Source organism: Pristiophorus japonicus, chromosome 9 (assembly GCF_044704955.1).
Source record: "Pristiophorus japonicus isolate sPriJap1 chromosome 9, sPriJap1.hap1, whole genome shotgun sequence".
Taxonomy (NCBI): domain Eukaryota; kingdom Metazoa; phylum Chordata; class Chondrichthyes; family Pristiophoridae; genus Pristiophorus; species Pristiophorus japonicus.
Window position 1 is genome coordinate 40,060,288 of NC_091985.1, and position 21,778 is coordinate 40,082,065.

Here is a 21,778-nt window from a genome sequence, read left to right on the forward strand (position 1 = left end):
TAAGCCTGACATCGGTAGTGGGGAAAATGTTGGAATCAATTATTAAAGATGTAATAGCAGCGCATTTGGAAAGCAGTGACAGGATCGGTCCAAGCCAGCATGGATTTATGAAAGAGAAATCATGCTTGACAACTCTTCTAGAATCTTTTGAGGATGTTACTAGTAGAGTGGACAAGGGCGAACCAGTGGATGTGGTGTATTTGGACTTTCAAAAGGCTTTTGACAAGGTCCCACACAAGAGATTAGTGTGCAAAATTAAAGCACTTGGTCTTGGGATAATGTATTGACATGGATAGAGAACTGGTTGGCAGACAGGAAGCAGAGAGTAGGGATAAACGGGTCCTTTTCAGAATGGCAGGCAGTGACTAGTGGGGTGCCGCAGGGTTCAGTGCTGGGACTCCAGCTATTTACAATATACATTAATGATTTAGACGAAGGAATTGAATGTAATGTCTCCCAGTTTCCAGATGACATTAAGCTGGGTGGCAGTGTGAGGTGTGAGGAGGATGCTAAGAGGCTGCAGGGTGACTTAGACAGGTTAGGTGAGTGGGCAAATGCATGGCAGATGCAGTATAATGTAGATAAATGTGAGGTTATCCACTTTGGTGGCAAAAACAGGAGGGCTGATTATTATCTGAATGGTGACAGATTAGTAAAAGGGGAGGTGCAATGAGACCTGGGTGTCATGATACATCAGTCATTGAAAGTTGGCATGCAGGTACAGCAGGCGGTGAAGAAGGCAAATGGCATGTTGGCCTTCATAGCGAGAGGATTTGAGTACAGGAGCAGGGAGGTCTTACTGAAATTGTACAGGGCCTTGGTGAGGCCACACCTTAAATATTTTGTACAGTTTTGGTCTCCTAATCTGAGGAAGGATATTCTTGCTATTGCGGGAGTGCAGTGAAGGTTCATCAGGTTGATTCATGGGATGGCAGGATTGACATATGAGGAAAGACTGGATTGACTTGGCTTATATTCACTGGAATTTAGAAGAATAAGAGGGGATCTCATAGAAATATATAAAATTCCGACGGATTGGACAGGTTACATGCAGGGAGAATGTTCCCGATATTGGGAAGTCCAGAACCAGGGGTCACAGTCTAAGGATAAGGGGTAAGCCATTTAGGACCAAGATGAGGAGAAACTTCTTCACTCAGAGTAGTTAACCTGTGGAATTCTCCACCACAGAAAGTTGTTGAGGGCAGTTCGTTAGATATATTCAAAAGGGAGATGGATGTGGCTAAAGGGATCAAGGGGTATGGAGAGAAAGCAGGAATGGGGTATTGAAGTTGCACGATCAGCCATGATCATATTGAATGGTGGTGCAGGCTCGAAGGGCCGAATGGCCTACTCCTGCACCTATTTTCTATGTTTCTCTGTTTCTATAAACACCAGCTTAGACCAGTTGGGCCGAATGGCCTGTTTCTGCATTGCATAATTCTATGTAACTCAGGAGGAGAACCCACACCGAACCGTGTTGCAGTGGTCACGGGAAAATGTGAGGAGTAACATTAATAATCTATAAGAGTATAATTGTTTGCAAACCCTCGACCAGTGAGACTCAGTCATGTCTAGCTAAGGGCATGAAATTCAACTCCCTCTGTCTGTTCCTGCAAAACACATTTTTGCTTATTTATTTTTTAATGATTACAATGTGTAATGATTTTTATTTCCAGCAGAACATTTTTTTTTTACATGGTCAAAGAGCAATATGGACCAGTAATTAATGTAGGATATTTTCATGCAGTGTCAACACTTTTATTTAAAAGGTCATACAAATGTTAAGTGTTCAGCAGCTATTCTTATCTATAGCATCTTTAGAGACTCCTTGGTTCTTGGATCATATAATGCTCATGCTCTGTAAGCATTTGTTTTAGCATGGTAGGATCATGTACAGTTTTGGTCTCCTATTTAAGCATTGGAAGCAGTTCAGAGAAGGTTCACCAAGTTGATTCCTAGGATGAAAGGGTTGTCTTATGAGGAAAGGTGAGCAGGTTGGAGTTTAGAAGAATGAGAGATGATCTTATTGAAACATATAAGATTTTGAGCGGGCTTAACAGGGTAGATGCTGAGAGGATGTTTCTCCTTGTGGGGGAATCTAGAATGAGAGGACATAGTTTCAGAATAAGGGGTCGCCCATTTAAGATGGAGATGAGGAGGAATTTCTTCTCTCAGAAGGTCGTGAATCTTTGAAACTCTCTACCCCAGAGAGCTGTGGAAGCTGAGTCATTGAATATATTCGTCTGAAATAGACAGATTCTTGAACTATAGGGGAGTCAAGGGTTATGAGGAACAGGTAGGAAAGTGGAATTGAGGCTAAGATCAGATCAGTCATGATCTTAATGAATGGCAGAGCAGGCTCAAGGGTCGTATGGCCTACTGCTGCTCCTATTTCTTATGTTCTTATGTTCTCAGATCATTGCCTGAATGTTCAACAGTTCGGGCCTGACATGTTCTAAGCTTGACATTTCAGGTACACCATACTCTACCTCAACTTAGCTAGTGGCTTAGTCGGTAGCACCCTTGCCTCTGAGTCAGAAGATTGTGGGTTCAAGTCCCACTATAGTACTTGGGAAACTAATGGGATTCAAATCCAACAAATCTCCTGGACCTGAAGGCCTATATCCTAGGGTTCTAAAAGAAGTGGCTACAGAGATACTGGATGCATTGGTTGTGATCTTCCAAAATTCCTTAGATTGAGGAACGGTCCCAATGGAATTGAAGCTTGTTAATGTAACGTTGCTATTCAAGAAAGGAGGGATAGAGAAAGCAGATAACTACAGGACAGTTAGCCTGACATCAGTCATCAGGAAAATGCTGGAAACCATTTAAGTCATCCTCGACTCCGAAGGACTGCCTAAGAAGAAGCTGGAATCCATTGTTAAAGAATTGGTAACAGGGCATTTAGAAAAACATAATATGATTAGGCAGAGTCAACATGGTTTTCTGAAAGGGAAATCGTGTTTAACAAATTTATTAGAGTTTTTTTGAGGATGTAACTAGCAGGGTAGATAAGGGGGAACCAGTGGATGCAGTATATTTGGATTCCCAAAAGGAATTTGATAAGGTGCCATATAAAAGGTTGCTATGCAAGATAAGGGCTTGTGGGGTTGGGGCTAATATATTAGCATGGATAGAGGATTGGTTAACAGACAGAAAACAGTGAGTAGGGTTAAGCAGGTCATTTTCTGTTTGGCAGCATGTAACTAGTGGGGTGCCGCAAGGATCAGTGCTGGGGCCTCAGCAATGTATAATCTATATTAATGACTTAGATGAAGGGACCAATTGCAATGCATCCAATTTTGCTGATGATACAAAGCTAGGTGGGAAAGTAAGCTGTGAGGCCACAAAGACTCTGCAAAGGGATATTGACTGGTTAAGTGAGTGCGGCAATAAAGTGGCAGATGGAGTTTAACGTGGATAAATGTGAAGTTATCCACCTCGGTAGGAAAAACATAAAGGCAAATTATTATTTAAATGGTGATAGCTTGGGAAGTGTCGATGTACAGAGGGACCTGGATGTCCTTGTACACCAGTCATTGAAAGCAAACATGCAGGTGCAGCAAGCAGTTAGGAAGGCAAATGGTATGTTGGCCTTCACTGCAAGAGGATTTCAGTACAGGAGCAAGGATGTCTTACTACAGTTATACAAGGCCTTGGTGAGACCACACCTGGAGTATTGTGTGCAGTTTTGGTCTCCTTACCTAAGAAAGGATATACTTGCCATAGAGGGAGTGCAGCGAAGATTCACCAGACTGATTCGTGGGATGGCTGGACAGTCTTATGAGGAGAGATCGGGTCGACTAGGCCTGTATTCCCTGAACTCCAAGTCATCGTCAACATCTTCACCGAGGTTACGAAAGCATGGGCCTTACACTAAACATCTGTGAAAAAGGTCCTCCACCAACCTGACCCAGCCACACAGCACTGCTCCCCAGTTATCAAGATCCACGGTGCAGCCCTGGACAACATGGACCACTTTCCACACCTCGGGAACCTATTATCAGCAAGGGCAGCCATCGACGATGAGATTCAACACCGCCTCCAGTGCGCCAGCGCAGCCTTCGGCTGCCTGAGGGAGAGAGTGTTCAAAGATCAGGTCCTCAAATCTGGCACCAAGCTTATGGTCTACAGGGCTGTAGTGATACCCGCCCTCCTGAATGGCTCAGACGTGGACCATACACAATAGACACCCCAAATCGCTGGAGAAATACCACCAACAATGTCTCCGCAAGATCGTGCAAATCCCCTGGGAGGACAGATGCACCAATGTCAGTGTTCTCGATCAGGTCACCATCCCCAGCATCGAAGCACTGACCACACTCGACCAGCTCTATTGGGCGGGCCACTTTGTTCGCATTCCCAATACAAGACTCCCAAAGCAAGTGCTCTACTCGGAACTTCTACACAGCAAGCGAGCCCCAGGTGAGCAGAGGAAACATTTCAAGGACACCCTCAAAGCCTCCTTGATAAAGTGCAACATCCCCACCGATACCTGGGAGTCCCTGGTCAAATACCACCTTAAGTGGAGGAAGAGTATCCGGGAGGGCACTGAACACCTCGAGTCTCGTTGCCGAGAGCATGCAGAAAACAAGTGCAGGCAGCGGAAGGTGCGTGCGGTAAACCAGATACCCCACTCACCCTTTCCTCCAATGACTGACTGTCCCACCTGTGACAGAGACTGTAATTCCCATATTGGACAGTTCAGTCACTTGAGAACTCACTTTTAGAGTGGAAGCAAGTCTTCCTCGATTTCGAGGGACTGCCTATAATGATTTACTAGAGTTTAGAAGAATGAGATGGGCTCTCATTGAAATGTATAAAATTCTGACGGATTTGGACATACTGGATGCGGGAAGGATGTTTCCCCTGGCTGGGAAGTCTCGAACAAGGGGTCACAGTCTCAGGATATGGGGTAGGAAATTTAGGACTGAGATAAGGAGAAATGTCATCACTAAGAGGTTGGTGAACCTGTGGAATTCTCTACCACAAAAGGCTGTGGAGGCCAAGACACTGGATATATTTAAGGAGATAGATAGATTTCTAGACACAAAAGGCATCAACAGGAGAAAGCGGGAATATGGTGTTGAAATAGAGGATCAGCCATGAACATATTGAATGGCGGTGCAGGCTTGAAGGGCCGAATGACCTACTACTGCTCCTATTTTCTATGTTTCTAATGTGAGGCTATTCACTTTGGTAGGAAGAATAGAAAAACAGAATCTTTTTTAAATGGTGAGAAACTATTAAATGTTGGTATACAAAAGCAAAATACTGCAGATGCTGGAAATCTGAAAATGAATCTGAAAATGCTGGAAATTTCTATATTAAATGTTCGTGTTCAGATAGCTTTTGTTGTCCTTGTACAGGAAACACAAGAGAGTTTGCATATAGGTACAGCAAGCAATTAGGAAGGCAAATGCCATGTTGGCCTTTATTGCAAGAGGGTTGGAGTGAACAAGTTAAGGAAGTCTTACTACAATTGCACAGCGCTATGGTGAGACCACACCTGGAGTATTGTGCACAGTTTTGGTTTCCTTAACTGAAGAAGGATATACTTGCTTTAGAGGCAGTGCAACGAAGGTTCACTAGATTAATGCCTGGGATGAATGGATTGTCCTATGTTCTCATAAGTGAGCTTGCATCCAAGGCTAAAGAACCTCACTGACCCTTTAGGATAAGAAGCGGGATGGGGCATCTGCCCCTATCAGACACAAGTAACCCCACTTGACTTCAATCCAGTGTTCAGAGCTTGAGGTCCAGCCTCCACTTGCTCGGGCTGTGTGGAGTGGGATCCGAATCCTACCCTTCTGAAACAAAGGCGGGAATGCTGCCACTGACCCAGTGGCCACTCCGTCCAGATGTCAGTACCCCGCCCAGTATTTAGAGATCAGTGCTAGAAATTGGAACTTCTTGCGCCAGCCATTAAAGCTGGTTTTGAAAAGAAATGGCAGCCACCTCACCTCCGCCCACTTCCGGTGAGGAACCTGGCTGCCGCCATATTGGGCAGGTCGGCAGTGCGGCCGTTGCCTGCTCTCGCCACAAGTATTTTAATCACCAGGAGTGTGACGTCAATCGGCATGCATCACCGAATTGACGCATACTCAGCGGTTTGGGACATCACCGCTCCTCTGACTGTCCTCTCCAAAGCATGCTCGTGGGTGCTGCCGTTGAGAGCTCGTAGCGCCGGGAGAAAGCAGTGGTGAGTTATAAACTTACTTAGTAAATATTCCGTACAATTCACATTTATCGTCCTACTTTTAAATAAGTTACTCCCAAATAACTGACTTCAATTGTCTCAGTTTATTGCAAAAATTATTTAATGTGATCCAGATTGAGCTGGCTTTTCTCTCGTTGTTTAATTTAATTTACTTTTTGATCTTTTCTTCAAGATCCAGTTTACATCAAGAAAATGCTGATGAACCTGCTAAACAAAGAAATATTAAGATTTATATAGGGTTGTTTGTTCTTACTGAAAATATTAACTTCTCAACTAGCCCCATATGTCATAAAGATGGGAAATAGCAATTTGTGTTGTCTGGGGAATTGGGAGGGGCTGAGGCTGGGGGGAAGTAACGACCTGAGAACCTCACACCGATCCTTTGGACCCGACCTCTAGCCCCCTGCTGATGTTGCCGCCAGAAAGAACACATTGCACGGGAGCTTCTGCGCTGCGCTCATTTAAATCAGCACACCGCACCAAAATACCGGCGCTGCCTGTGCTCTTTTGGTAGGCGGCCGTTAACCTTGGCCCACGGTGGCACCGCCCGCTTTTAGGCTTAATCAACTGTCTAGACCCATATTCTAGTCTCCACTCGCCAGGGCTCTCTGGAGTGGGACTTGATCCCTTCACCCTCTGATTCAGAGGTGGGAATGTTACCACAAAGCCAAAGACTCACACTCAGCACATTTGGCACAATTATATTTAAAAAAATATATGTGGCATAAATGGTTCATTCAGAGAGTTACCCAGCATTGGCCTAGAGAACAAAAAGGCAACGAGAAAAGACGGCAGAGATTGTCTTTGGCATATGTAATTCATTTGGCAATGAAAGTAGTTATGAGCTATTTGAGTGCCAAATCTGAGGCAGGGGATGTGTCATGTAACTGTCTTTCAATAAGTTATATTGTGCCGATGGTAGCCAGTCACAGACACCATACTATCCAGATTTGATTGTGTCGTGAAAATTGAAAATCGCCTGGATGTCACAAACACACTAAGCCAGGGATGTGGTTGGACTGTGTATCAGGGTGTCAAGCAAGGTAGACAAACTCCTTTATTCCTCATTTATTTTCCTCGCCCATTCTCCCTTTTTGCTTCTCCTCCAGGGAATCTGACTGTCTCATTTACTGGCAGTCTGTGTGGAAGAGATGCAAAGGCGCTTACATCAAGCCATGAAAGTCCCTCCAGCTCAGAAACCGGGACAGGTCCTGAGTTGCTGACAGCCTCTCGCATTGACTCAACCTTTGTCAGACCTGACTTGCCACAGAGGTGACTGGTGCAGCATAAATTCATAGAATGCGAAGGAAAGACTGTTGAGAGCATTAGAGAGATTAAATCCGCAGAGTTAAGCAAAACCCAATGTCACAGCTGTACTGTTTCAGCAAACACCTGCAGACAGAAGATGGGAACAAGACCACTTACTGTTGAGGAAACCGTCCTGGAAAGGATGACGCGGGACTCGGATGATTTGTCTTGTTGTTATATTGCGGCTTTTGAACGAATTGCCCACTGCAATCTAAAGGCATGGCCAGTGGATGCTGTCAGGGAGGTTACATTAATGCGCTCTTTATGTTAACTGTTTTCTAAGATAACAAAGGGTAGCCGTGCTCTGCTGGCACTGAAATACTGGTGCGCAGTTTTTAATAGGATCAGAGCTGCTTTGTTCAGCCTGAATAATCTGGATCAGACATTGCAGTTAATCACACAGACTGACAGGAAAACTGAGACGGCTATTGCAGGTGTGAACGGGCCAACCAAGGTAAGCAGATGGTGTTTACCTGCGACTGTGAATTAAAGTACTTTTATTAGTAGGGAGGGAGGTTTGGCTTTTGCATTTTATTTTTCTGAGTGTAATTGAGACGCTGTGCGGACATATGGAACCATACCATTGTTGCTTTCCACATGGTCCAGCAGCTTACAGGCTTTGAAAGGAAGACTCGAAGAGCCACCAGACACCAGGAACAGCAGCTGACACAAGTCATTGATCCGGCATCATGACAGAAACTAAAAATATACAGCACCACAAATCACATAGGCAATTGTCACAAAGCATTTGGTAGGGTGTCTGTTCGAAAAAGTCCAGTGTCTGGTATAGTGCGTGGAGTGAAGGTCAGTTGCCGGATATTGAGTAGACTGGGTCTTTACTCGTTGGAGTTCAGAAGGAGGAGGGGTGATCTTATAGAAACATTTAAAATAATGAAAGGGATAGACAAGATAGAGGCAGAGAGGTTGTTTCCACTGGTCGGGGAGACTAGAACTAGGGGGCACAGCCTCAAAATACGGGGGAGCCAATTTAAAACCGAGTTGAGAAGGAATTTCTTCTCCCAGAGGGTTGTGAATCTGTGGAATTCTTTGCCCAAGGAAGCAGTTGAGGCTTGCTCATTGAATGTATTCAAGTCACAGATAGATAGATTTTTAACCAATAAGGGAATTAAGGGTTACGGGGAGCGGGCGGGTTAGTGGAGCTGAGTCCACGGCCAGATCAGCCACGATCTTGTTGAATGGCAGAGCAGGCTCGAGGGGCTAGATGGCCTACTCCTGCTCCTAGTTCTTATGTTCTTATGTTATGTTCTTATGTAGAAAGCAGAGGGGGCAATTTTAACGCAAGGAGAATTCAGAGTAGGCGGGCTGCAGGGCGTAGCGGAATCCCCCAGAGAGAGTTCCACGTGAGGTGAATTGCAGCACCACAGCGACTACCCTGGCTGAGATTGGATAACTCAATACAGACTGCGGTTTGAGGATGGGATCTTCCTGTGTCTGTATGGGTCAACTGCTCATTGGTTTAGCCAGCTCAGTCACTGGGGAAGCTGTAAATAGGTCAATTCAAAAAGGCCTTTTAGACAAAATCAATAATATTCACTGAGCTCACTGTCTCCACGATACATGAGAAGAAACAATTACAGGGCTTGACAGTGTAGATGCAGGGAGGATGTTTCCCCAGGCTGAGTAGTCTAGAACCAGGGGTCACAGTCTCAGAATAAAGGGTCGGCCATTTAGGACTGAGATGAGGAAAAATTTATTCACTCAGAGGGTGGTGAATCTTTGGAAGTCTCTACCCCAGAGGGTTGTGGAAACTCAGTCGTTGAGTATATTGAAGACAGAGATCGATAGAGTTTTGGATATCAAGGGATATGGGGATAGTGCAGGAAGGTGGATTTGAGGTCGAAGATGAGCCATGATCGCACTGAATGGCTGAGCAAGCTCGAGGGGCCAAATGGCCTACTCCTGCTCCTATTTCTTATGTTCATACGTTATGTAACTCAGCAACAAGCTTCTTTTTATAAGCCTTTTTTGCAAATGTAGATGACAACATTAATATGACAGAATTTTGAGGTGCTTTTTTTGCAATCTGTGAGAAATAATAGGCCACATGACATACTGTACTGAATTTGAGGGCAACTTCTCTTTTTTTTTTAAATTGAATTTTTATGGATTGTGAACATTTCCATTATGAAGATAACATTTAAAAAAAATCACAAGATCTATTACAAATAATTTAACTGAGCTCTCCATCTATACTAGCTCAGGCACTTGTTGGACTTCCCTGCTTACATACACATGCTTCATCATTGATTCACAAGCCTACTGTTGCTAAATTTAAGGCCAAATTAGCTAAAGCAACACTGCAGAAAGAATGGAAAGTATCAGATGAAGGGAGGGAGAGATCTTGCTTACTTTGAGAGATTACTTTCAGCAACCAGATCTAGTAACCTAACACTCATTGCGATGACTGACTGTCTTGCAACTACATTCAGTGTCAGAGTAAGTGCCTGAGGTTCACCATTACTGCAATGTACACAGCACTGGCTTGGACATTGATGCTCTTAAAGCTGCACTACTTCGTCAATCTCTTTTAAGTGTACTTAAGGCGCTAAATCAAGCATCATCCTTGATCAAGAGCATGGGATGAATACCAGGCTCCGAGGCCTATGTTAGTGCCATGTTGTAGTCTGCCACTTGGAGGTGTGAGACAGTGTCCTCGAGTGACTCTCCTTTAGATTTTTCTCTCTTCCTGTGTGGAGGTGTTTCTAGCTTTTGCTTAGCTCATGAATGCCAGAGATCCAGAGTTCACCATGTGGAGAATTGTGGATGGGAATTCACATTCTAAAACCTCACAGCACAGCACTTTTGAGCTCCAGGCCAGCATGTCCCCATGCTGTTCAGAACTAAGGGCTCAATTTTCCCCAATTATCTGCACCTTTTTTTGGCATGCACCATTTTTTTTTGGAGTAAATTCAAATCCCCAAGTTTCCCCAAAGTTTTTGCACGAGCGTAATTCACTTAGGAAGGATTTTCTTTAGGCTACAATTTTTTTTTACCTCATTAGGGCATAATCTGCCCCCCGCGCCAATTCTGGCCATTTAAGCAAGTTTGGACAGCTCCGATTTACTCCAATTTTTCTGAGGAGGGCATATGTGACCACTCTGGAAAAACCTTCTGGGCAGTTAACAAAATTGGTGCAGGTAAGAGAATCAGTACAGCAGATGCAGTTCCACGGCCCGGACAGCAGCAGCAGAGAGGGGGAGAGAGGGGGGTGTAGGAGAAGAGAGAGTGGAGGAGGAGAGGGGGGAGAGGCCTTTTGGCCAGGGTTAGGAGCGGCACTGGGACTGGAGAGAGGCCTATCGGCCAGGGTTAGGAGCGGCAACCAGCACCAGGAGGAGGGAGGCCTTTCGGCCAGGGCTAGCAGCGGCAACCGGGAGGAGGGAAATCTTTCGGCCAGGGTTAGCAGCGGCAACTGGTGGGGGGGTGATAGACTTTTGGCATAAACTCTTCAATAATTTAATGATGGAATACATGTGCAAGGTGCTTGTGTAGGTTGCTGTGAGCTGGCCAGAATGTGTTGTATGTTTCACTTTCCAGCCTCAGCCTGGCAACCGAATCTTTTTGCCACAGATCTTAGGCTTCCCCCCCCCCCCCCCAAAGCTAAAGGACAGGTTATGTGGCGCCAAAATGGGGAAGGTTGGATGATTTTTGGCGTAGTTGGGCCCAAAAAAACAGGCGTAACTCTTCAAGTATGCCAAAAAACGACACTGAAACGATAATTGAACCCTCAGAATCTAACTTCATTGCATTATTCATTGCAAATATATTCCAGTGTGTGAAAGTGTGAAATGGGTGATAGTGAATGGGCAGCCTGTTTTACAAGCTTCCTAATTTTTATTTCTATTGACTGCACCCTTTTTACACTCTGGCACAGAGTCAAGATCTACCCCAATGTGTGTGTGTGTGTGTGTGTGTGAGGGAGATTGTGAAAACATTGGGTTGAATTTCCATGGGGGTTCTCCAGACCTCCATCTTAAGTTCAGCAGAAGATCTGCGGAAACACTGAAGGAACATTACAGCAATGATCGGGTAGACCCCTGTGGAAGTTCAACCCCATTAATGCTTCTTAACTGACTGTGAATGTATGTGAGGGATGCTTCGTTGGGATAGCCGCTCCATTATTGGTGTCTAGGAAGCTTCCACAATTCATCTTTAAATTGGCTAACATCAGGTGTTATTGGGAGCCGGACCAGCCTCTCTGAAAACTGCCAAGATTCAGAGGCAGAAATAAACTTCCTTTTGCTTTGAATCGGTCAGAAACCTTAACACTTTCAAATACTACATTTCTCCTAACATTAACATTTACAACATTACACTATTATGCTAGCGCTGGCAGAAAGCATATTGACTGCACCCCTAAGAAGTGCAACATCCCCACCGACACCTGGGAGTCCCTGGCCAAAGACCGCCCTAAGTGGAGGAAGAGCATCTGGGAGGGCGCTGAGCACCTCGAGTCTCGTCGCCGAGAGCATGCAGAAATCAAGTGCAGGCAGCGGAAGGAGTGTGCGGAAAACCAGGCTCCCCACCCATCCTTTCCTTCAACCACTGTCTGCCCCACCTGTGACAGAGACTGTAATTCCCATATTGGACTGTACAGCCACCTGAGAACTCACATTTAGAGTGGAAGCAAGTCTTCCTCGATTTCGAGGGACTGACGATGATGATGATGAAGAATTATGAAAAAAGATCTCATTCACTGGTAAAGAAATCTTTCAATTTGACAAGCACAAAATGGATAAAAAAGCTAAAGAGTTAAGGGCAAAAGTACTTTGACTCTCTGCTGACAGAATGAGCATTATCACTTGCAGAGTGATGGGCATTTCATTCCTTATGCCGAGAAGGCCATTTTATACAGTTTCTCTGATGTTTGTTTAGTCAAACAATTAATTTGAATTTATTTTTTATCAAAACTGTCCTAATTTTCTTGCTATATTAGATTTCTGATTTGCTGAAGCTACCCAGGGAGGTAAGGGGGAGGGGTTGGGAGACAGCACTGAGAGAAGAGATATCAATGATTAAATTCTTGCAGTAAATTCTTGATTTATGAAAGTCCCACAGGACTTTGGCAGCATTTCTGTTCAGCATGAATAGTGGAAGCTCCTGAGAACACAAGAAAAGCAGTTAGTTAATTAAAGCCTACACCTTCACACAGTTCATTAATTACTTAAGAGACACTCTCAGAGAAAATCAACAATGTTTTGGTAAATATTTACATCTGTCTTAAGTTCATTCTCCTTTTGTGAATATAATTTGACAGGCAGTGTAAGGTTCATGGTGCATCAGCTCTGGCTCAGTTCTGGCACTCTTGACTTTGAGTTAGCAGGTCGTGGGTTCAAGACGTAGTCCAGGGACTTGAGCACACAATCTTGGATAATCCAGTTTAATGAGGGACGGCTGCTCTGTCAGAGGCACCTTCTTTGGGATGAGATGTTAAAAACAAGGCCCCATCTGCCTGCTCAGAAAGACTCAAAGATCCCATGGCACTATTCAAAGAAGTTTCCTAGTCTGGGCCAACATTTATTTATACCCCAGCCAACACCAGTAAAACAGGCCGTCTGGTCATTTATCTCATTGCTCTTTGTGGGACCTTTCTGTGCACAATTTGGCTGCTGCATAGCCTACATTACAACAGTGTCTACATTTCAAAAATACTTCATTGGCTGTGAAGCACTTTGGGGTCTTTTGAGGATGTAAGAGGTGTTATAAAAAAAGAGAAGTAAGACAGTGATGAGGTATTGCCCATGGATGCTGTAAAATTGAGTTTTCTCCTGAGGGCGGGTGGTAGCACTCTCACTTAAGAATTTTACCAAAGCAGCTATTTTTAACCTCTTCATGATTGCAACGGGTTTCTTTAAGTTAAATATAATTAACTGTAACAAGTTTTCAAATATTTCATTATTTTCATTCTAAGAACCACATTGTAGTTCTGCATGATTCATCACTTTATACTGTGGTCCATGGAGCCATGGCATAACAATCACCCACAATAGGCAAATCATGTGGCTGTGGAAAGAGTTCTGATTCGGTGATGCTACCGTGGAAGCGAGTGGACCATTGTAGAAAAAGGACAAACAATGTATATTTTGTACTCCAGTGGTGAACTCAAGTAACTAAACAAACACGCATTGTTGGCTCTGTTGCCACAAGCCAAGATTGCTGGTGATCTAAAGATCAGATAGCATAGGTAGGAGTTGAGCATCAGCTATTTATAATGGCCTTGAATTTGTGGTGCGAGGCTTCCCGCGGGGAAATGCCTCCGATCCGCAAATAAAATGCCCATATACCTGGTGGTGCGGAGGTTCACTGTCCTGGGCCTCTCAGGGTACCCGTGGGTAGAGGCCCACGTATCTCAGGGGCGCACATGGCTCGCAAGCTTCACTGAGATCACATGGACTAGCCCAACCAATAAAAGAAGGGAATCCCCATTCATACTTTTGGGGATTCCGTACGTACTCCCAAAAACACAAGTATACCAAATAAGTAAAAAAAAAACATTACATATTTAAAATGAAGTAAGACAGCATTTAATTAAATATTTAAAACAAAAAATTATTTTTTTGAAAAATAAATTTACTTGTTTCAAAGCGGCTAAAAATAAACTTACCTTATTGTACAGGTTTTTAAATGTATAAACGATTGATAAAATTTTATTTTTATGCTTTTTTAAACCCTTTTACCAGACACAAGAATTTTCCAGGCATTTGCTGGGCAGAAGTTGGGCAAATAGTCCAACTATCCGCCTGTGGATGCCCTTTTCCCAGGAATGTTTTGGATAGATCGCAAGTTTCAGGATTTCGCACACCTTGCGCGGCCCTTGTGGGCGTGTGTGCACCTCATACGTGCCGTAGGGGCCGCAAATTATGGCCCAATAATATGAGAACAACTAATGCCTGGATTGGTAGCCTCTCTGTCCTGCTGATGAAATCATTCCTTTTAAGGAATGTGATGGGATCACCAACAAGAAGGTTTCAACTTCTGTCCATATGTATTCGACTTTCTTCCTTAAAAGATTATTTAATTGATTGTTGTTGGGTAACAGTCTCAGAATGAGGGGTCGACCATTTAGGACTGAGATGAGGAGAAATTTCTTCACTCAGAGGGTCGTGAATCTTTGGAATTCTCTACCCCAGAGGGCTGTGGATGCTCCATTGTTGAGTGTATTCAAGATCGGGATCAATAGATTTTTGGATACTAAGAGAATTAAGGAATTCAGTTGTAACAAACCGCTACAAGAAACACTAATAAGAAAATTGGATGGACCACTCGGCATCGACCTTGGCACCGGCTCTGGACACGTCAACAACACAGCCAGCCCAGTCGACCCTGCAAAGTCCTCCTCACCAACATCTGTGGACTTATTCCAAAATTGGGAGAGCTGTCCCACAGACTAGTCAAGCAACAGCCTGACATAGTCATACTCAAAGAATCATACCTTTCAGGCAATGCCCCAAACTCCTTCATCACCATTCCTGGGTATGTCCTGTCCCGCAAGCAGGACAGACCCACGGGTGGCGGCATAGTGGTATACAGTCAGGAGGGTGGCCCTGGGAGTCCTCAACATTGACTCCAGACCCCATGAAGTCTCATGGCTTCAGGTCAAGCATGGGCAAGGAAACCTCCTGCTGATTACCACCTACCACCCTCCCTCAGCTGATGAATCAGTACTCCTCCATGTTGAACACCACTTGGAAGAAGCACTGAGAGTAGCAAGGGCACAAAATGTACTCTGGGTGGGGGACTGGTCCTACGACAGGTGATGAGAGAACCAACACGAGGGTGTAAGGATAAAATACGGTCACTAAAGTGGAAGTAGATAGACAGACAGATGGTCATTAAAGTGGATACTGAAAGTAGTGAATTGATCTGACACATGGTCCAGATTGAAGGGCTTATCAGTATTAGGAAGTTCTGAGGAATCTGGAGTTCCTCTACCTTACGGTAGGGTTGTAATATATCATAAATTGACACATTGCATGTAAAACTCATTTATGTATGTAAAGCACGCTTATACACTCGCTTACAATGGGTTTTAAGAAGGGGAAGCAGCAAAGCTTGCTACAGAGCAAAGCTTGATGGTTAATGAACCATCCGTTGTGTTAACCTTAATACAGACTGAGGGAAACTTACATAACACATCCACCAAGGACAGGAGGGAGTCAACAGTCTATTGTAGCAACATCTGAAGGGATGTTTGGGAAGAAGATAGCAAACCCTGGGAAAAAAGGTTAATTCACACTTCATGAGGAACTGAGGCAAAGTTGACACCACTGAACATGATTCCGGAAGGGTGACGTGATGGGAGATGGACAGGTGGGGGGAACCACTCAGAGCCAGTCTGATGTAACTTCGCTGCTAGCAATCGGCCAATCGGTGGTTTTGTAGGAGGGGCGCCCACCTCGGAAACTATATAACTGTTGATGTAAAACCTTTGTTCTTAGAAGGTTCATCCGTGAACACTTCCCCTGCATGCTTGAATAAAAACTGGTTGAACCGAGGTTTACTCTGTGTGATTCCGTGGTCACTATACGGGCGGGTGCCGATTCCTTATATCAGGGAGTCCACCATGAAGAAGAGAAGTCTTTTTACCCTGACAAGGGAAAAACCTACTTGACCTCGTCCTCACCAATCTAACTGTCGCAGATGCATCTGTCCATCATAGCATTGGTAGCAGTGACCACCCCGCACAGTCATTGTGGAGACGAAGTCCCGTCTTCACACAAAGGACACCATCCATCATGTTGTGTGGCACTACCACCGTGCTAAATGGGATAGATTCAGAACAATTGGGCATCCATGAGACACTGTGGGCCATTCGCAGCAGCAGAATTGTATTCCACCACAATCTGTAACCTCATGACCCACCATATCCCTCACTCTATCATTCCCATCAAGCCAAGGGACCAACCCTGGTTCAATGAGGAGTGCAGAAGAGCATGCCAGGAGCAGCACCAGGAGTACATAAAAATGAGGTGCCAACCCAGGGAAGCTGCAACACAGGACTACATGCATGCTAAAAAGTGGAAACAGCATACTACAGACAGGGCTAAACCATTCCATAATCAATGCATCAGATCAAAGCTCTGCAATCCTGGCACATCCAGTCATGGTGGACCATTAAACAACAAACAGGAGGAGGAAGCTTCATGAATATTGGCATCCTCATAGCTGGTGGAGCCCAGCGCTTGAGTGCAAAAGACAAGACTGGAGCATTTGCAATCATCTTCAGCCAGAAGTGCCGAGTGGATGATCCATATCGGCCTCCTCCTGAGGCTCCCACCATCACAGAAGCCAGTCTTTAGCCAATTCGATTCACTTCACATGGTATCAAGAAACAGCTGAGCACGCTGGATACAATAAAAGCTATGGGCCCCGACAACACTCCAAAGACTTGTGCTCCAGAACTAGCCTCCAGTCAAGCTCTTCCAGTACAATCCAGCAATGTGGAAAACTTTCCAGGCATGTCTGTCCATAAAAAGCAGAATAAATGCAATCTGGCCAATTACCGCCCTATCAGTCTACTCTCAATCATCAGCAAAGAGATTGAAGGTGTCGTCGACAGTGCTATCAAGAGGCACTTACCAATAATCTGCTCACCTATGCCCAGTTTGTGTTCCATCAGGACCACTCGGCTCCAAACTTCATTACAGCCTTGGTCCAAACATGGAAAAAGGAGCTGAGTTCCAGAGGTGAGGTGAGTGACTGCCCTGGACATCAAGGCAGCATTTGACCGAGTGTGGCATTAAGGAGCCCTAGTAAAACTGAAGTCAAATGGGAATCAGGGGGAAAATTCTCCACTGGCTGGTGTCATACCTCGCACAAAGGAAGATGGTTGTGATGGTTGGAGATCAATCATCATAGCCCCAGGATATCGCTGCAGGAGTTCTTCAGGGCAGTGCCCCAGGGTCAACCATCTTCAGCTGCTTCATCAATGACCTTCCCTCCATCATAAGGTCAGAAGTGGGGATTTGTGCTGATGACTGCACAGTGTTCAGTGCCATTCGTAATTTCTCAGATAATGGAGCAGTCCATGCCCGCATGCAGCCGGACCTGGGCGACATTCAGGCTTGGGCTGATAAGTTGCAAGTAACATTCGCGCCACACCAGTACCAGACAATGACTATCTCCAACAAGCGAGAGTCTAACCACTGCCCTTTGACATTCAAAGGCATTACCATTGCTGAAACCCCCACCATCCACATCCTGGACTGTCACCATTGACCTGAAACTTAACTGGACCAGCCACATAAATACTGTGGCAACAATAGCAGATCAGACACTGGGTATTTTGTGGCAAGTGTCTCACCTCCTGACTCCCCAAAGCCTTTCCACTATCTACAAGGCACAAGTCAGGAGTGTGATAGAATACTCTCTACTTGCCTGGATGAGTGCAGCTCCTACAACACTCAGAAGCTAGACACCATCCGGGAGAAAGCAGCCTGCTTGATTGGCACCCTATCCACCACCTTAAACATTCACTCCCTCCATCACCGGTGTACCTTGGCTGCAGTGTGAAACATCTACAAGATGCACTGCAACAACTCGCAAGGCTTCTTCAGTAGCACCTCCCGAACTTGTGACCTATACCACCTAGAAGGACAAGGGCAGCAGGCGCATGGGAACACCATCACCTCCACATTCCCCTCCAAGTCACACACCAGCCTGACTTGGAAGTATATTGCCATTATTTCATTGTCGCTGGGTCAAAATCCTGCAACTCTCTCCCTAACAGCACTGTGGGAGTACCTTCACCACACGGATTGCAGTGGTTCAAGAAGGCTGCTCACAACCACCTTCTCAATGGCAATTAGGGATGGGTAATAAATGCTGGCCTTGCCAGTGATGTCCACATCCCAGGAATGAATAAAAAAAAAAGGGGGGATAGTGCGAGAAGGTGGAGTTCAGTTAGAAGATCAGCCATGATCTTACTGAATGCAAAGCAGGTTCGAAGGGTCAAATGACCGACTCCTATTTCTTAATATCTTAATCGTATCAAGGCATATGGAGCAAAGGCGGGCAAAATGAGTTGAAGTACAGCTCAGCCACGATCCAATTGAGTGATGGAGCAGGCTCAAGGGGCTGAATTGTCTACTTCTGTTCCCAATGTTCCTAATAAGGTGGGCAAATGATTCGTAGTGATGCATGGTTTGTGTTTTTACTCAGTATTCAGTGCATATGTGTCAACTGTGGCTCAGTTGGTAGCACTCTCGCCTCTTGAGTTTGAAGGTTGTAGGTTCAAGTCCCACTCCAGAGACTTGAGTACAAAAAATTCTCAGCTGACACTGCAGTACAGTGAAGTGCTGAGGGAGCACTGCACTTTTGGATGAGATGTTAAACCAAGGACCCATCTGCCAGCTCAGGTGGATGTAAAAGATCGCATGGCACCATTTCAAAGAGCAGGGGAGTTCTCCTCGGTCTCCTGGCCAATATTTATCCCTCAATCAACTAACAAAAAAACAAATTATCTGATCATTATCACATTCTGTTTGCGGGAGCTTGCTTGTGCGTAAATTGGCTGCCGCATTTCCCACATCACAACAGTGACTTCAAAAGTACTTAATTGGCTGTAAAGTGCTTTGAGACATCCAGTGGTCGTGAAAGGCACTGTATAAATCCAAGTCTATCTTTATATAAAATAACAATCCCTTGTACAGGTGCTCAAAAATGCTTTATAATAATATGGACTTGTGTACAGCAAAGCCATTATCTGCTTTCAACAGCTGAATTCTATTTAACCATTATGCAATTGATTATCTAAAATTGCTCCTTTTTATTATGCTATTTAACAAAATTGTTACATTATGCGTCTTTGAATTTCCTAACATCAAGTTCCACTGGCCAGCAAAGTAATATGATTAATAATAGATGAAAAAGCGAAACCGACTCCAGGTATAATTAAAAATATAATCGATACATTCAGCTGTCCTTTGCAACTCAGATAACAGGGGTTTTAGCATGCTGCCTAACAAGATCGTTTATTTCCTATTTTAATTAACCATAAATATTTTACAGCTTCATGACCACCCATTCACTCAAAGATAGAGCCCAGCAGTTGGAGGCAGGCACTGAAAGAATACTTCTGTAAAGTAACCGAGAGATGTAACAGAGTCAACCCCATTCAGTTCAACTACATCCGTTTGATTTCATTGCCACGAGTCAGGATATCAATGAAGAGCAATCAATGAAAGGTTAAAAGTGTTACTGCAACAACACTCAACAATAACCACATGAAACAATCCAAACTGAAACGGTAGTTTCAATTTACACCCTGTTCGTTCACTTGGGACCACTGCCCCGAGGCACTGCAGACATACTACAGCGTAATATTTTTCATGGAACTTAAAACATCATGTTAGAACAGTATTAGGAATGGTATGGTTTAACAGACCTCTTTTTTTTTTTTTCTTTTGTGAATCAAGGTGAGTGATGTCATTCGCAGGTTAGGTATAGCATGATGAAGATGCAGAATGAAGCTTCCTTTTTCTCGATCCTCAACCTTCTAAGTGGGGCTCCTCACTGAATAATTGTGAATGTTTTCATCTCGGTGTCAGCCAACCTTGTGCTGCAATAGTGAAAAGTTGTGCCAATAAATAGGCAGTTAAGTGATCATTAGGAACTGAGCTGAGCCACTCAAATGCGAGTCAATAAGAATCCTTAGAGCTAGCAGACAGAGTAAAAACTGTTATCCTGTCAGTCTGGGTTGGGTTCAAACCCAAGTCATTAGGTGAAAGGACATCATGGCAACGCCTTTAAGATCCTTCCATTTTGGCATTTTATACAACTATGTTACATATTAGTGACTCATGCACAATTTCAATATATTTTCAGATATTTCTTTTTAATTTAAATTGACTTGGGAAGAAAATATTTCTATGTGGCGTTATTCTACAATATTGGCTCAGACATTCTCATAAACCTTAAGGGGGTGAAATTGACCCCTTTTATAGTCCCCTTAGCACCTCTGGACATTTTTGCCCGGGGTAGCGTGCGCTACTGCCTCCTGGGAAATTGCCCCGGAGGTTTGGGAGGCACTGTCCAGACAGGTCCGTGGTTAGGGCACTGGGCCAGCGCGCAACAAGTGATGACATCATCACCGTGCGTGCCAACCCTTTACTGCCCCTTGGGAGAAAGTGCCCTGCAGGCCATGAAGCTTGCAGACATCTGCTCCCGGGGCGCTGTTTAAAGGGGAGGCCTGCAGCGCCCCGGGCCGGCATCTTTGTTGGTCGGCCGACTCTTGGGTTGGCCCGACCATCGTGGCCCTAGCATGGACCGGGCAGCCATCGTGCAGCCCAGCACTCCGTCTTGGGTGCCGGGCCACTGGCCCGATCTCACGCGTCCCTGTTGGCCCAGTGGTGGCCACCAATGGGTCATTTAGAACGGCCCTCCCCTTTAATGGAAGGGGAGGAGCGTTGTAAGTGCATTCTGCGGAGCATCCACGTATCACGTAGTGCTGGACTCAGCGCCTCACTACCTCCCAAGACCACCCCTCAAAGGGAGCAGAGCATCGGAGATAGCTCTTTGCATCCTGTGCGTGGCCCAATTCCGCGTCGGGGGTTGGGACTTCCGGGCCGGCGATAAAAGTCCCGGCCCCGGAAGGTTAACGCCCTCAATCGGTGTGAAGGGGAATTTCACCCCCAAAATTTCTTGTGAGAGTGTCAACTGAATGTGACTTCTGTTTTCTAGCCCTACAATCAAGTTATTATGCTCCCATTTTAGTGCTAGGCATATGTGAAATCTTGCTCTCCTTGAACTCTCACTCATTTCAAGTCAAACACACCTTGATTTCAAAAATGGTTTCTGTCTTGTGTATTTTTGTTTAATGCAGAAGTTATGAGTTTTATTTCATTTTTGACATTGACAAAATGGACACTTGGACATCAAGAAGATATGCCAGTGAAGACTTTATAATATAGTACAGGTTGAACCTCCCTTATCCGGAACTCCATAATTCGGAGCCACCCCTCATCTGTAATCATTCTCGGCCACAAAGTGGCGCATGTGTAGAACTCCAACATGAACATATTGAAGTCCTTCCTTGCTGCCGACTCTCGCAATCGCTAGCCTGACCCCGTGATCCACCGCCACCACCCTGATCTCTCTGCCACACTCCCAGCCCAAAGCAGGCCAGCTCCGATATCACCTTGCTCAGTACCTGTACCATCCAATCCCTTATCCGGAACAGATCAGATCCCGAGGGTTTCGGATAAAGGAGGTTCAAACTGTATATCATAATTA